This window comes from Schistocerca cancellata, chromosome 1, assembly GCF_023864275.1.
Source record: "Schistocerca cancellata isolate TAMUIC-IGC-003103 chromosome 1, iqSchCanc2.1, whole genome shotgun sequence".
NCBI lineage: Eukaryota > Metazoa > Arthropoda > Insecta > Orthoptera > Acrididae > Schistocerca > Schistocerca cancellata.
Genome location: NC_064626.1, coordinates 482,191,158 through 482,203,855, shown reverse-complemented (window position 1 = coordinate 482,203,855; position 12,698 = coordinate 482,191,158). Strand labels below are relative to the sequence as shown.

Genomic DNA, 12,698 nt, shown 5'->3' with positions numbered 1-12,698 from the left:
ACCGTACCTAGCAACATTCTAAAGGATAATTATTCAAGTTGAGTAGGCGCGCCTCTCAGGCATTCTGCCAAGTCAACAACTATCTTAAACTTTGTGTAGAAATTTCATTAGCGAATCCTATCCTTGAGAGGTAACTTCACATTCCAAAAAGAATCAGGATATAACTTGTTCAATTCATAACTAAAAGTGCGATTGTGATTTCTCAGAATTTTTGCAAAATAAATAATAACTATCGTTAGTTTCATGTTTTTCTTACACTAACTAGCACTACTCCAGTACCCAAGTATCCCACTAGTTAGATAAGAAATTTTGTGAATTCTTGTGTCATTTCCTTAGAGCAGACGACTCCATAAGATATTTATTGCTGTAAGTTTTTCAGACATTTCTCTTTAGAACGTTAGGAACATCTGTCTGACTTATGCAGTAGTGTGGGTGTGGAAATTGCATCTTGCAGGAGCCGTAGGATAAAGGGTACATCTCAGATTAATCCGTTGCGCATAATAACAGAATAACAGATCAACCCCACACCTCAGAACTTTACGGGAAGATTATTGCTGTCCGTCAACGGATTTGCCGCAGTGGTAACGCCGGTTCCCTTCAGATCACCGAAGTTAAGCGCTATTGGGCTGGGCTAGCATTTACATGGGTGACCATCCGGACGACCGAGCGCTGTTGGCAAGCTGGGTACACTCAGCCCTTGTGAGGCAATCTTAGGAGCTACTTGAGTGAGTAGTAGTGGGTCTGATATTGTGAACTGACGTAGGGCCGGGAGAGCAGTGTGCTGACCACATGCCCCTCCATATCTGCATCCATTGGCGCATGTGGGCCGAGGATGACATGACGGTATGTCGGTACCATTGGAGCTTCATGTCTTGTTCGGTCGGTGTTTTATTTAATTTAGTTTTAATGTGGACCACTTGTATTTCTGTACGCTCGGCATGTACCCCAAGGCGGTGATATCTGCCAACAGGATAACTGCCATCTCACAAGGCTAGAATCGTAGTACATTGGTTTTGAAGAGCATGACAGTGAATAATATCTTGCCCCAAATTCGCCTAACTGACCTGTGTGACATATCTGCGACGCTATCGGGCGCCAACTCCACCTCTGCAAATCAGCTGCCAGTAATTTACGGGAATTGCAGGATTTGTGTAGAAATCTGATCGAACCCATGCCATGCGTTCCAAAAGTGGAACAGCACGTCATTAAAAGCTCTAGGGTCACTTGTGTATGGTAATGGAGTGAAATTTGCTAGAAGCAATTCTTTATTGAATAAATTTCTGTACAAATAACCACGCTCCGCCAGAAAGAGACCCATTTCTGCAGACTATCATGCTCAGGAAAGCAGCTGTCGAAAGCCGTAGATTCACCGGCCATGTACAAGCTTTTCGAAGACCAAGACTTGTGCATTCCGTCTGAAGACTAAAATCATGAGTACCCTTCCTCCAAACTGTCACAAGGTAATAAAAAGATGTTATTCTACAGTGTCACTACACACATGACATCGTTGAACACTTTCTTGCTTCCTTTTCCTACCTCACCCTTGCTCCGTCTCTCTCACTCTTTTTCTTTCTCTCTCTGTTTCGCGAGATGGCGCAGTGGTATAGGCACTACGTCAGCAATCGGGTGGAGTGGGGTTCAAATCTCGGCCTGTCCGTCTTTAGGATTTTCCTTAACGAAGTAAGGTAAATGATGGGATCGTTGCTTTGAAAAGAATAGGGCGTACTTCCTGCACCACCCTTGTCACATTCGATCCTGAGTTGCCTCCCTAATGAGTTGCCGGTGACAGGACGTGAAACTGCAAAGTATCAGAATGAATTTGTCATGGGGATCACGAAAAATTCTATCTCGACGACCGTAGCGTCCAGAAGAACGTGATCCAGAATATAAAATACCCGTAACACCTCCATCTAAAGATGATCTTGCTGTGATTCGAAAACTAGTTAATGGTGCAATAAATCGCATCAAATTAAAAAAGCGACTGATTGCAAATTTTATCTTTGTAAACCGCCAGTTTAAACTCTCGTATTTAGTTCGTCATCCTTAATTAATATGTTTTCTTTATTCTGCCTCTTGGCGAACGGTATATTTGTAAGTATATAAGCGTAAGCTTTGTTATGTAACTACCAAAATTTCTGATATAATCGCAAGCAGCCTACATCAGACTAACTATACCACGTTGTAGGTTAAATGCTATATCCGTCGAAACATCGGTCGTTTTATCTTATCATGACGTGGTCACACTCAGAAGAACATCGTTGAAGTCTTTAGGAATGATTTACCCTGGGGAAATTTTTATAGCGATAACAGAACTCAAGAACATGCGCGGATGCCGTACAAAACGAAGCGAAGGAAGAAAGTAGGGCTCGTCCGAGACTCGAACCCGGGACCTCTCGCACTCTAAGTGAGAATCATACCCCTTGAATTATCAGAATGACTTGATACTATCATTACACTTCAGTAGAACATAGTCAAATCATCATGTAATTGTAAGCTCCAAATGGGAGAAAACAATTATGGTAACAGAATAATAATAAATGAAATGATAATTAAATGGACACCCTAACTGCAAACAGTCGTTGATGTACTTCATTGGAGACATGTTGAAAACGTGTGCCCCGACCGGAACTCGAACCCGGTATGTCCTGCTTACATGGCAGATGCTCTATCCATCTGAGCCACCGCGGGCACTGAGGATAGTGCGTCTGCAAGGACTTATCCCTTGCACGCTCCCCGTGAGATCCACATTCCCAACATGTCCACACCACTACATTCGTGGTGTTTGCAGCTTGGGTGTCCATTTAATTATCATTTCATTTCTAGCAAAGCTGCATGGTCATCCACGGTAACTGTTCTTTCGGGAACCGGTACTACCGTAATATATAGTTAAAATATGGCTTCCTGGACATTGACCTTCTTGTGTGAAAGCACACGCTATGCCCGAACTCGTACGGGACTTGGTAGATTAATCTGCCACGAGTAATGAGTATGATGGGCAAACATCTATTAGGCGCACTACGAATGTAGTGGTGTGGACATGTTGGGAATGTGGATTGTGGTGTCACCGCCAGTCACCACACTTGCTAGGTGGTAGCCTTTAAATCGGCCGCGGTCCGTTAGTATACGTCGGACCCGCGTGTCGCCACTGTCAGTGATTGCAGACCGAGCGCCGCCAAACGGCAGGTCTAGAGAGACGTCCTAGCACTCGCCCCAGTTGTACAGCCGACTTTGCTAGCGATGCTACACTGACAACTACGCTCTCATTTGCCGAGACGATAGTTAGCATAGCCTTCAGCTACGTCATTTGCTACGACCTAGCAAGGCGCCATTACCAGTTAATATTGAGATTGTAAAACATGTACAGTCAAGAGAGATGTTCACCAATTGTGGATTAGAGTTAAGTATTCTACCAGTTACCTCCTGTTTTGCTAGTCTTACTTCTCTGACCTGTTCCAGACCTCACGCCAGCCTGCGTGAGCTTAAACGCGTGCCTTTCGGCTTCCTCCAAACTCCGTGAATTGGCTCCTGCCAATTCACAACATGGATCTCACGGGGAGCGTGCAAGGGATAAGTCCCTGCAGACGCACTATCCTCTGTGCCCACGGTGGCTCACGTGGATAGAGCGTCTGCCATATAAGCAGGAGATCCCGGGTTCGAGTCCCAATCGGGGCACACATTTTCAACATGTCTCCAATGAAGTACATCAACGCCTGTTTGCAGCTAGGGTGTCCATTTAATTATCATTTCATTTCTAGGAAAGCTGCATGGTCATCCACGGTAACTGTTCTTTCGGGAACAGATACTACCGTCATATATAGAATAATAATAATAATAATAATAATAATAATAATAATAATAATAAACATAGAACGAAGCCGACAAACCAAGCTCACATCATAGGTATCAACAACTATCTTTATATGCTTTTTAAGTAGTTTTTAATTTATTTTGTTATTTTATGTTTTTTAATTTATTTTTATAGTTTGTAATAGAATCTGAAAGTAGAAGGAAACCAAAACCATATTACATTCGAAATAGCAAAGTAAGAAAAATCCCAATTTGATTGCAAGGATTGTAGACGCTCATGTGTACCTATACTTCATCTATACACATTTTACAATAGAACTGGAGCAATGCTGAGTGAGTGCACAAAACAAAACGAGCAGGGAAACTAGGAGAGGACATCTCAGATGGGAATATACATAACAAAGAAAAACACCTATCAGAAAAATTAAATTAACCAACACCTTGCAGACAGAAAACAAGATTCAACATGTTGGCGAAGAATTCTCGACATCGAGACATTCGCAAGCATGTCCTGTAGGCAATGATCATGTACTGCATGAAGTTGATGTGATCTTCCCCCTCGCCTTCTACAACATAATGAATGAAGTGTCCCAGCAACCACATAACGGTATGTGTTTTCGACCGTGGAAGGAAAGAAGAATCTGGGCGCAATATGATGTCCTTAGTGTATGCAGCCACAGAAGATCGAGTAAGGATGGCCAGTTGTGTCCTGATCCAAGACCAGTTTGCCATATGACCTCCACAAGTAGAGCGATGTCGTATCTTATTTGGAGACGTACGACTACATAAATCCGCTGCACTAAGTCCACTACACACCGGAAGCAGCTACTAGGGTAGCAGAGTACGTGTGGCGTGCACACGGGGGTTTTTTAGGTTAGAGGGACCCCCCCTTGGGCGAAACGATAAAATACCTGACGGCTTACCAGAGAGGACATTATCATCGTTGATAAAGAACGTCCGTCCTCAGAGACCAAAAACAGGAAAAGTTAACGTAATATTGGTAAACTGCAGGAGTATCCAGGGCAAGGTTCCTGAATTAGTATCTCTTATTGAAGGAAATAGTGCGCATATAGTATTAGGAACGGAAAGTTGGTTAAAACCGGAAGTGAACAGTAACGAAATCCTAGACACAGAATGGAATATATACCGCAAGGATAGGATAAACGCCAATGGTGGAGGAGTATTTATAGCAGTAAAGAATTCAATAATATCCAGTGAAGTTATTAGCGAATGCGAATGTGAAATAATCTGGGTTAAGCTAAGTATCAAAGGTGGGTCAGATATGATAGTCGGATGCTTCTATAGACCACCTGCATCAGCAACCGTAGTAGTTGAGCGCCTCAGAGAGAACCTGCAGAACGTCGTGAAGAAGTTTCGTGATCATACTATTGTAATAGGGGGAGACTTCAATCTACCAGGTATAGAATGGGATAGTCACACAATCAGAACTGGAGCCAGGGACAGAGACTCTTGTGACATTATCCTGACTGCCTTGTCCGAGAATTACTTCGAGCAGATAGTTAGAGAACCAACTCGTGAAGCTAACGTTTTAGACCTCATAGCAACAAATAGACCGGAACTTTTCGACTCCGTGAATGTAGAAGAGGGTATCAGTGATCATAAGTCAGTGGTTGCATCAATGACTACAAGTGTAATAAGAAATGCCAAGAAAGGAAGGAAAATATATTTGCTTAACAAGAGTGATAGGGCACAAATCGCAGAATATCTGAGTGACCACCATCAAACGTTCATTTCTGAGGAAGAGGATGTGGAACAAAAATGGAAAAAATTCAGAAACATCGTCCAGTACGCCTTAGATAAGTTCGTACCGACTAAGGTCCAAAGTGAGGGGAAAGATCCACCGTGGTATAACAATCATGTACGAAAGGTACTACGGAAACAAAGAAAGCTTCATCATAGGTTTAAGAGTAGTCGAATCATAGCTGATAAGGAAAAGCTGAACGAAGCGAAAAAGAGCGTAAAGAGAGCAATGAGAGAAGCATTCAACGAATTCGAACATAAAACATTGGCAAACAATCTAAACAAGAACCCTAAAAAGTTTTGGTCATATGTAAAATCGGTAAGCGGATCTAAATCCCCTATTCAGTCACTCGTTGACCACGATGGCACCGAAACAGAGGACGACCGAAGAAAGGCAGAAATACTGAATTCAGTGTTCCGAAACTGTTTCACTGCGGAAAATCGTAACACGGTCCCTGACTTCAGCCGTCGCACGGACGCCAAAATGGAAAATATTGAAATAAACGATATCGGAATTGAAAAACAACTGCTATCACTTAGTAGCGGAAAAGCATCCGGACCAGACGAGATACCCTTAAGATTCTACAGTGATTATGCTAAAGAACTTGCCCCCTTTCTATCAGCAATTTATCGTAGATCGCTGGAAGAACGTAAAGTACCTAGCGACTGGAAGAAAGCGCAGGTCGTTCCCATTTTCAAGAAGGGTCATAAATCAGATGCGAATAATTATAGGCCTATTTCGCTTACGTCAATCTGTTGTAGAATAATGGAACATGTTTTGTGTTCTCGTATTATGACGTTCTTAGATAATACAAATCTCCTTCATCATAACCAACATGGATTCCGCAAACAGAGATCATGTGAAACTCAGCTCGCCCTATTTGCCCAAGAAATTCACAGTGCCGTAGACACTGGCGAGCAGATTGATGCCGTATTCCTGGACTTCAGGAAGGCATTTGATACGGTTCCGCACTTACGTTTAATGAAAAAAATACGAGCTTACGGAATATCGGACCAGGTTTGTGATTGGATTCAGGATTTCCTAGAAGAAAGAACACAGCATGTCATTCTTAACGGTTCAAAATCTGCAGATGTAGAGGTAATTTCGGGAGTACCGCAAGGAAGCGTGATAGGACCTTTATTGTTTACAATATACATAAATGACTTAGTTGACAACATCGGTAGCTCCGTGAGGCTATTTGCAGATGACACGGTTGTCTACAAGAAAGTAGCAACATCAGAAGACTCGTACGTACTCCAGGAAGACCTGCAGAGGATTAATGCATGGTGCGACAGCTGGCAGCTTTCCCTAAACGTAGATAAATGTAATATAATGCGCATACATAGGGGCAGAAATCCATTCCAGTACGATTATGCCATAGGTGGTAAATCATTGGAAGCGGTAACGACCGTAAAATACTTAGGAGTTACTATCCGGAGCGATCTGAAGTGGAATGACCACATAAAACAAATAGTGGGAAAAGCAGGCGCCAGGTTGAGATTCATAGGAAGAATTCTAAGAAAATGTGACTCATCGACGAAAGAAGTAGCTTACAAAACGCTTGTTCGTCCGATTCTTGAGTATTGCTCATCAGTATGGGACCCTTACCAGGTTGGATTAATAGAAGAGATAGACATGATCCAGCGAAAAGCAGCGCGATTCGTCATGGGGACATTTAGTCAGCGCGAGAGCGTTACAGAGATGCTGAACAAGCTCCAGTGGCGGACACTTCAAGAAAGGCGTTACGCAATACGGAGAGGTTTATTATCGAAATTACGAGAGAGCACATTCCGGGAAGAGATGGGCAACATATTACTACCGCCCACATATATCTCGCGTAATGATCACAACGAAAAGATCCGAGAAATTAGAGCAAATACGGAGACTTACAAGCAGTCGTTCTTCCCACGCACAATTCGTGAATGGAACAGGGAAGGGGGGATCAGATAGTGGTACAATAAGTACCCTCCGCCACACACCGTAAGGTGGCTCGCGGAGTATAGATGTAGATGTAGATGTAGATATGCAAAAGTCGTTCGTTCGTTGGAATCAAGTTATTTCCTACCTTATACCACGAGGACGCTACGCGTATCGGCAAAATCCTAAGACTGATGTTGAACCAATCTGTCGTCCAGGTTGTATGCAGCGATTCTCTTTCAACGAGGTTCGGGCAAGAGATTGATTCCCATCGAGTCTTCAGGAATTTCATGGTGAGGACAGGTCTCCATAAGATGTCAACCTCTAAATAGCTCACCGCAAGATAGAAGTCACGAATGTGTTTTAACTTATAATTTATTGGACCAACATCAATAGGGTTTTCAGGACTTGCAGGACTGAGCATAGCCATTTTGAGTGGACAACGATCAATGATGATACCGAGAGACGTACGCCGATGCACCGCAGTAGCCCATGGAACAATCGCGTTATCAAAACCTCGTGAGGGAAGAAGCTTGCATTCACCTACATTAAGTTTTGCACCTGAACTCCAACAAAAATCATCGATTACAGCCTTCAGTCGAGGTATCTCAGCAGTATTGCGAAGCAGAACCATCACGTCATCCGCGTATGCACGAACAGCTATAGTCCCGCCGGAAAGCGTCCAACTTGTCAGCTGGGATTCTAGCATCCGAAGCAGGGGCTTCAGAGACAACCCAAACAAAGTCATTGACAGCGTGCTTCCTTGAGGCACTCCCCTCTGGATATTTATTCGGGGCTTCAGTTGGCCATTAACAACCACCGAAGCCGAAATACCCGTAAACAGATTTGAGAGAACTCGCCGTGTGTCGACAGTGAAACCAACTGCCTCCAGAATCCGAAGAAGAAAGTTGTTATTAACACAATCAAATGCGTTATTGAAGTCTAGAAAAGCAAGGGCACGAAGAACGGACGTTACAGCAGCAATCGAAACCACGTCAAGACACAACTATAGGGGTAAGAATGGTACGACCAGGTACGCAGCTTTGATGTTTTGCTACAACCGTCTCCATCAGAGACGATATCCTACTGTTAACTGACCTCGCTACAGCCTTATAATCAAAGCTGAACGAAGTAAGTGAGAGTCAGGGGCAGCCGGTCCAGTGCTTATAAAACAATTTTTCCCACTTTGAAAGAGATCGGCACTACTCTACCCAGTAACACTTCATTCAAAAGGGAGGAAAAGGTAGCACACAACAACGGCCAAAAGCGCACGTAAAATTCCTTGAGAAGTCCATCTAGACCCAGGGACTTTTGAGAAGGCGATCCCACAGTAAGTTTGTAAACTTCCTCAGGCTGAAAGGCAGCTAAGAGCTTTGCATTGTGTTCAGGTGTAATTGTCGAATCTAAGATGCTGACAAGTGGGTCGTAAAATGTTTCACTGGACTCATCGATGTCTTAGATATCTACATAGTACTGGTGTAAGATGCGCCGTTACGATACGTCCATCATTTGTCGTGAGAGAATGAATACAAGCGTGTCGGCGACGGGTCTGATGCCGAAGTAAATGATACAAGGAAGTCAGTTCTTCTGTCACCAATGAAAGCGGCTTCAATCGGATTTTCAAACCTTCCATCTGCCTCCTCGTCAAGGTCAACAATTTTGCTTTTACACGCCTAACATTCGCAGAGGGGCGTGATCCGAAGCAGCATGAACTTGACGCAAGATGGAACAGTAATATTCATAAGTTCTCTGAAAGTCTCACGCTTTGGCAGCACATAAAAGTATCAAAGTCTGACTGAGCCTCGGTTTTGCCAACTGTGTCCACCAGTCAAGGGTGGAAGAGTATTACTCAGTGAACCGTAGAATACGCTCCCACACGACTCGCCTCACTTCATCGAGAGAGAGGGCAGCTAGGCGAGCGATGTTTAACATCTACGGAGGGCGAAACAATTTGACTGGATGACGTTCAAGGTTGAGAGTCGTGTCCATAGCACAATGATCCGTAAAGGAAGCTGGGACGACTTCAACATTAAGAATACTATCACTCAGGCAATCTGATAGGTAAAACCTATCTAACGTACTACCAGAAGTCGCATTAAAGTGGGTAAATTTAACTAACGTCGGGTATTTACGTATCTAGACGTCTTTTAGTCGTAAGGAACGGACCAATTCATGTAATTCACGAGAGAAATTAAAATTAGGAGATTGATCTGCAGGACGCAATACACAGTTCAAAACACCACCCAACAGAGTACCCGGAGGACTTTTGCAACAGATAAACAATATCCTCTTTATAAAAACGCTAACAGTCCACTGCGCGACCAGTGCCAGAAGGGGCATATAAAGGAACCAAGGTAAGATTAAAAAGTTGACAACCTATGTCCCTGCCAGAATCCAACATTTCTACCTCAGCAATAGGAATGCCTTCGCGGAAGAATAAGGCAGTCCCCATAGAAAATTCGGGTGTTACATGAAAGATCATACGAAAGCCAGGTAAGGAGAAATTACTAAATAACACCACGTGTAAGAAAGCTATGTCCGCACGTTAATCATAAATGAACTGATGGAGCGAAGCCAACAACAATTCTGATTCCACACGATTAACGTTTAAGGAAAGGAACGTGTAGGCTTGGGTCATTGATCACAGCTGCACAGGGATGTACGGAACCTCCGAGTAGGATTAGGTAGACATCTGAGAGTCAAGGTCCATTGCGGAATGCACAGAGGAGTCACACATCGGGAGATCAAAACTCCCGTCATGGCAACCTTTCTTCGTAGATTTCTTACGTGTCACGGCACGGTCAGGTTGTATATGCTGTTTCTGTCGGCTACGTTGGATGGTGGCCTCTGCAGACCGACGGAAGTGTGGGAAGGGTCACAGGCACAGCTTCCTCCTCCCCCCCCCCCCATAACTAGGGTCATGTAATGCAGTTCACTAAGGCGGAATCATTCTGTGGAACTATCAATACAGCCGGCCGCGGTGGTCTAGCGGTTCTGGCGCTGCAGTCCGGAACCGCGGGGCTGCTACGGTCGCAGGTTCGAATCCTGCCTCGGGCATGGGTGTGTGTGATGTCCTTAGGTTAGTTAGGTTTAAGTAATTCTAAGTTCTAGGGGACTTATGACCTAAGATGTTGAGTCCCATAGTGCTCAGAGCCATTCGAACCAACTATCAATACAACAGGCGATACTTGGTCGCTAATTTTATTCTCCTCGGGAGTTGCTGTAGTCGGCAAACGTAGGAAACCGTCGGCGGCAGAAGACGAAGGAAAAGGAGGACATTGCTTGTCTCAGACTGTAACGGAGGACACAAAGACGAAGCGGAGGACGCCGCTCCCTCACCACACAGGCAACTTAGGAAGAGCCACTTCGCGAGCAGGATGGATTCTGTAGATAGCTTCTTCGTCACTCACCGTACCATGAACGGGAGGTATCGTAGCATCGAGGAGCAGCGGACACAATTGATGCGGAGGAGGTTTGCGCAGAAAGCACAGTCAAATCCTCACCATAACCATCCTGAGTGCGACGTCGCTTGTTAGTCGCCGTTATAGGTTCTATCCTGGGGTCAATAAGATTCTGAACCTGTCGCGAAGGTAAAGGCGGAAATTCATTGACAGGATTATCAGAATGGGCTGTTCATTAAAATCCGAAGCAGAAGTAGGGCCGTCAGTGGGAGTCGAATGAACAAGATCAGCAACCGTCAATTTACGACGCTGCAGTAATGAAGGCTTTAATACAAAAATCCTCCGCGGACAATTAGACCGGACGTGTCCACTTTCATTACATAGGAAGCAGGTTCCCTCTTCTCCAATATGCATGACACGAACGCGGTAACCACACACTTGTAAATGTGATGGAATATTGTGTTTGACATGCATTTCCATGGAACGATTCCACTATAACACTGTAATTTGTGCTGAGTAGACCAGCGTTCACGACCGATATTTTTCACGTTACCATAAGGAGTCAGTATGTCCTATAGAAAGTTGTCATCAACTTTCGACGGGAGGTTCAAAACTCTAACCTTGGTATATTCGATTTCAGCATCCGCGAGAGACTCCATACTAACGGAATTATAACGATGCTTGAACGGGACTTGAGAATCATGTTGCGACAGTAATCTTTCAACGTGAAGGAGATCCATAAATTTCACGTAAAACACGTACTCGTCTGCATCAAAATAAGCGGTGTGGACCTGATCGGAGTTCACATGAATTGTATCGACAAGCCAACCGTCGATTTGTAAAGACCCGGGCTGCACGTGTCACGTTGTTTTATAGAAAATAAAGTTCACAGTACCTTTTCGTGAAATACACGTGGAAACCATGGTAGCCATAGCGGAGCGGGCGACGCAGCTGAAAGTAAGCGAACACAGGCAGTAAAGGCGGAGCGGAGGCGCTACGACTCACTTGGCGGACACAACAGCACTAACGAAGAAAACTCCACACAAGCGACGCTGCGGCAAGTGATATAAACAAGAAACTTCCCGATCGGCGTTCGAAGCGGAACTGATCAAAAACTAATTAATGCTGCAAAAAATTGTATCAAATTAAAGAAAGGCTGGCTGCAAATTTATCTACGTGAACCGGCGATTTAAAATCTCATCTGTAGTTCGTCATCCTCAATTAATATAATGTTTTACCCGTTCTGTCTCTTGGCGGACGGGATAACTGTAAGTGTATAAGCGCAAGCTTCATTATGTAACTACCAAATTTTCGGATAAAATCGCAGGCAGCTACATCAGACTAATTATACCACGTTGTAGGTTAAATGCTATATTAGTCGAAACGCCGGTAGTTTTGACGTGGTCACACTCAGAAGAACATTGTTGAAGTCTTTAGGAATGATTTACCGTGGGTATATTTTTATAGCGTTAACAGGACCCAAGAATATTCGCGGCTGCCTTACAGAACGAAGGGAAGGAAAAAAAAGTAGGGCTCGTCCGGGATTTGAACCCGGGACCTCTCGCACCCTAAGCGAGAATCATACCCCTAGACCAACGAGCCAGCTGAATAACTATCTCTGTCAGAGGAGAAAGTACGTAAGCGTCAAGCGGCACCTCAGAGCGGGAGGGAGGGGGAGCGGGGCGTTGCCACGCGACGAGATGTGCCACTTCTCCGCCAGCCGCGTCCTTGAATGCCTCACGATCTCCGCGTGTCTACCGCTTGACATTCAGCCAACATCCAAGATGTTACGAGAGGTCGTACCCAAAGCT

General features: G+C 44.4%; 1 non-coding gene and 1 pseudogene across 1 annotated transcript; one reads left to right on the top strand and one right to left on the bottom strand.

Annotated features, from left to right (window-relative positions):
• The first annotated feature begins 560 nt into the window (after positions 1-560).
• On the top strand, positions 561-678 carry LOC126095260 (5S ribosomal RNA; annotated as a pseudogene).
• Positions 679-12,417: 11,739 nt separating this feature from the next.
• Trnap-agg (transfer RNA proline (anticodon AGG)) lies at positions 12,418-12,489 on the bottom strand. Its single transcript has one exon. It is a non-coding gene; the product is annotated as a tRNA-Pro (tRNA).
• Positions 12,490-12,698: the final 209 nt, after the last annotated feature.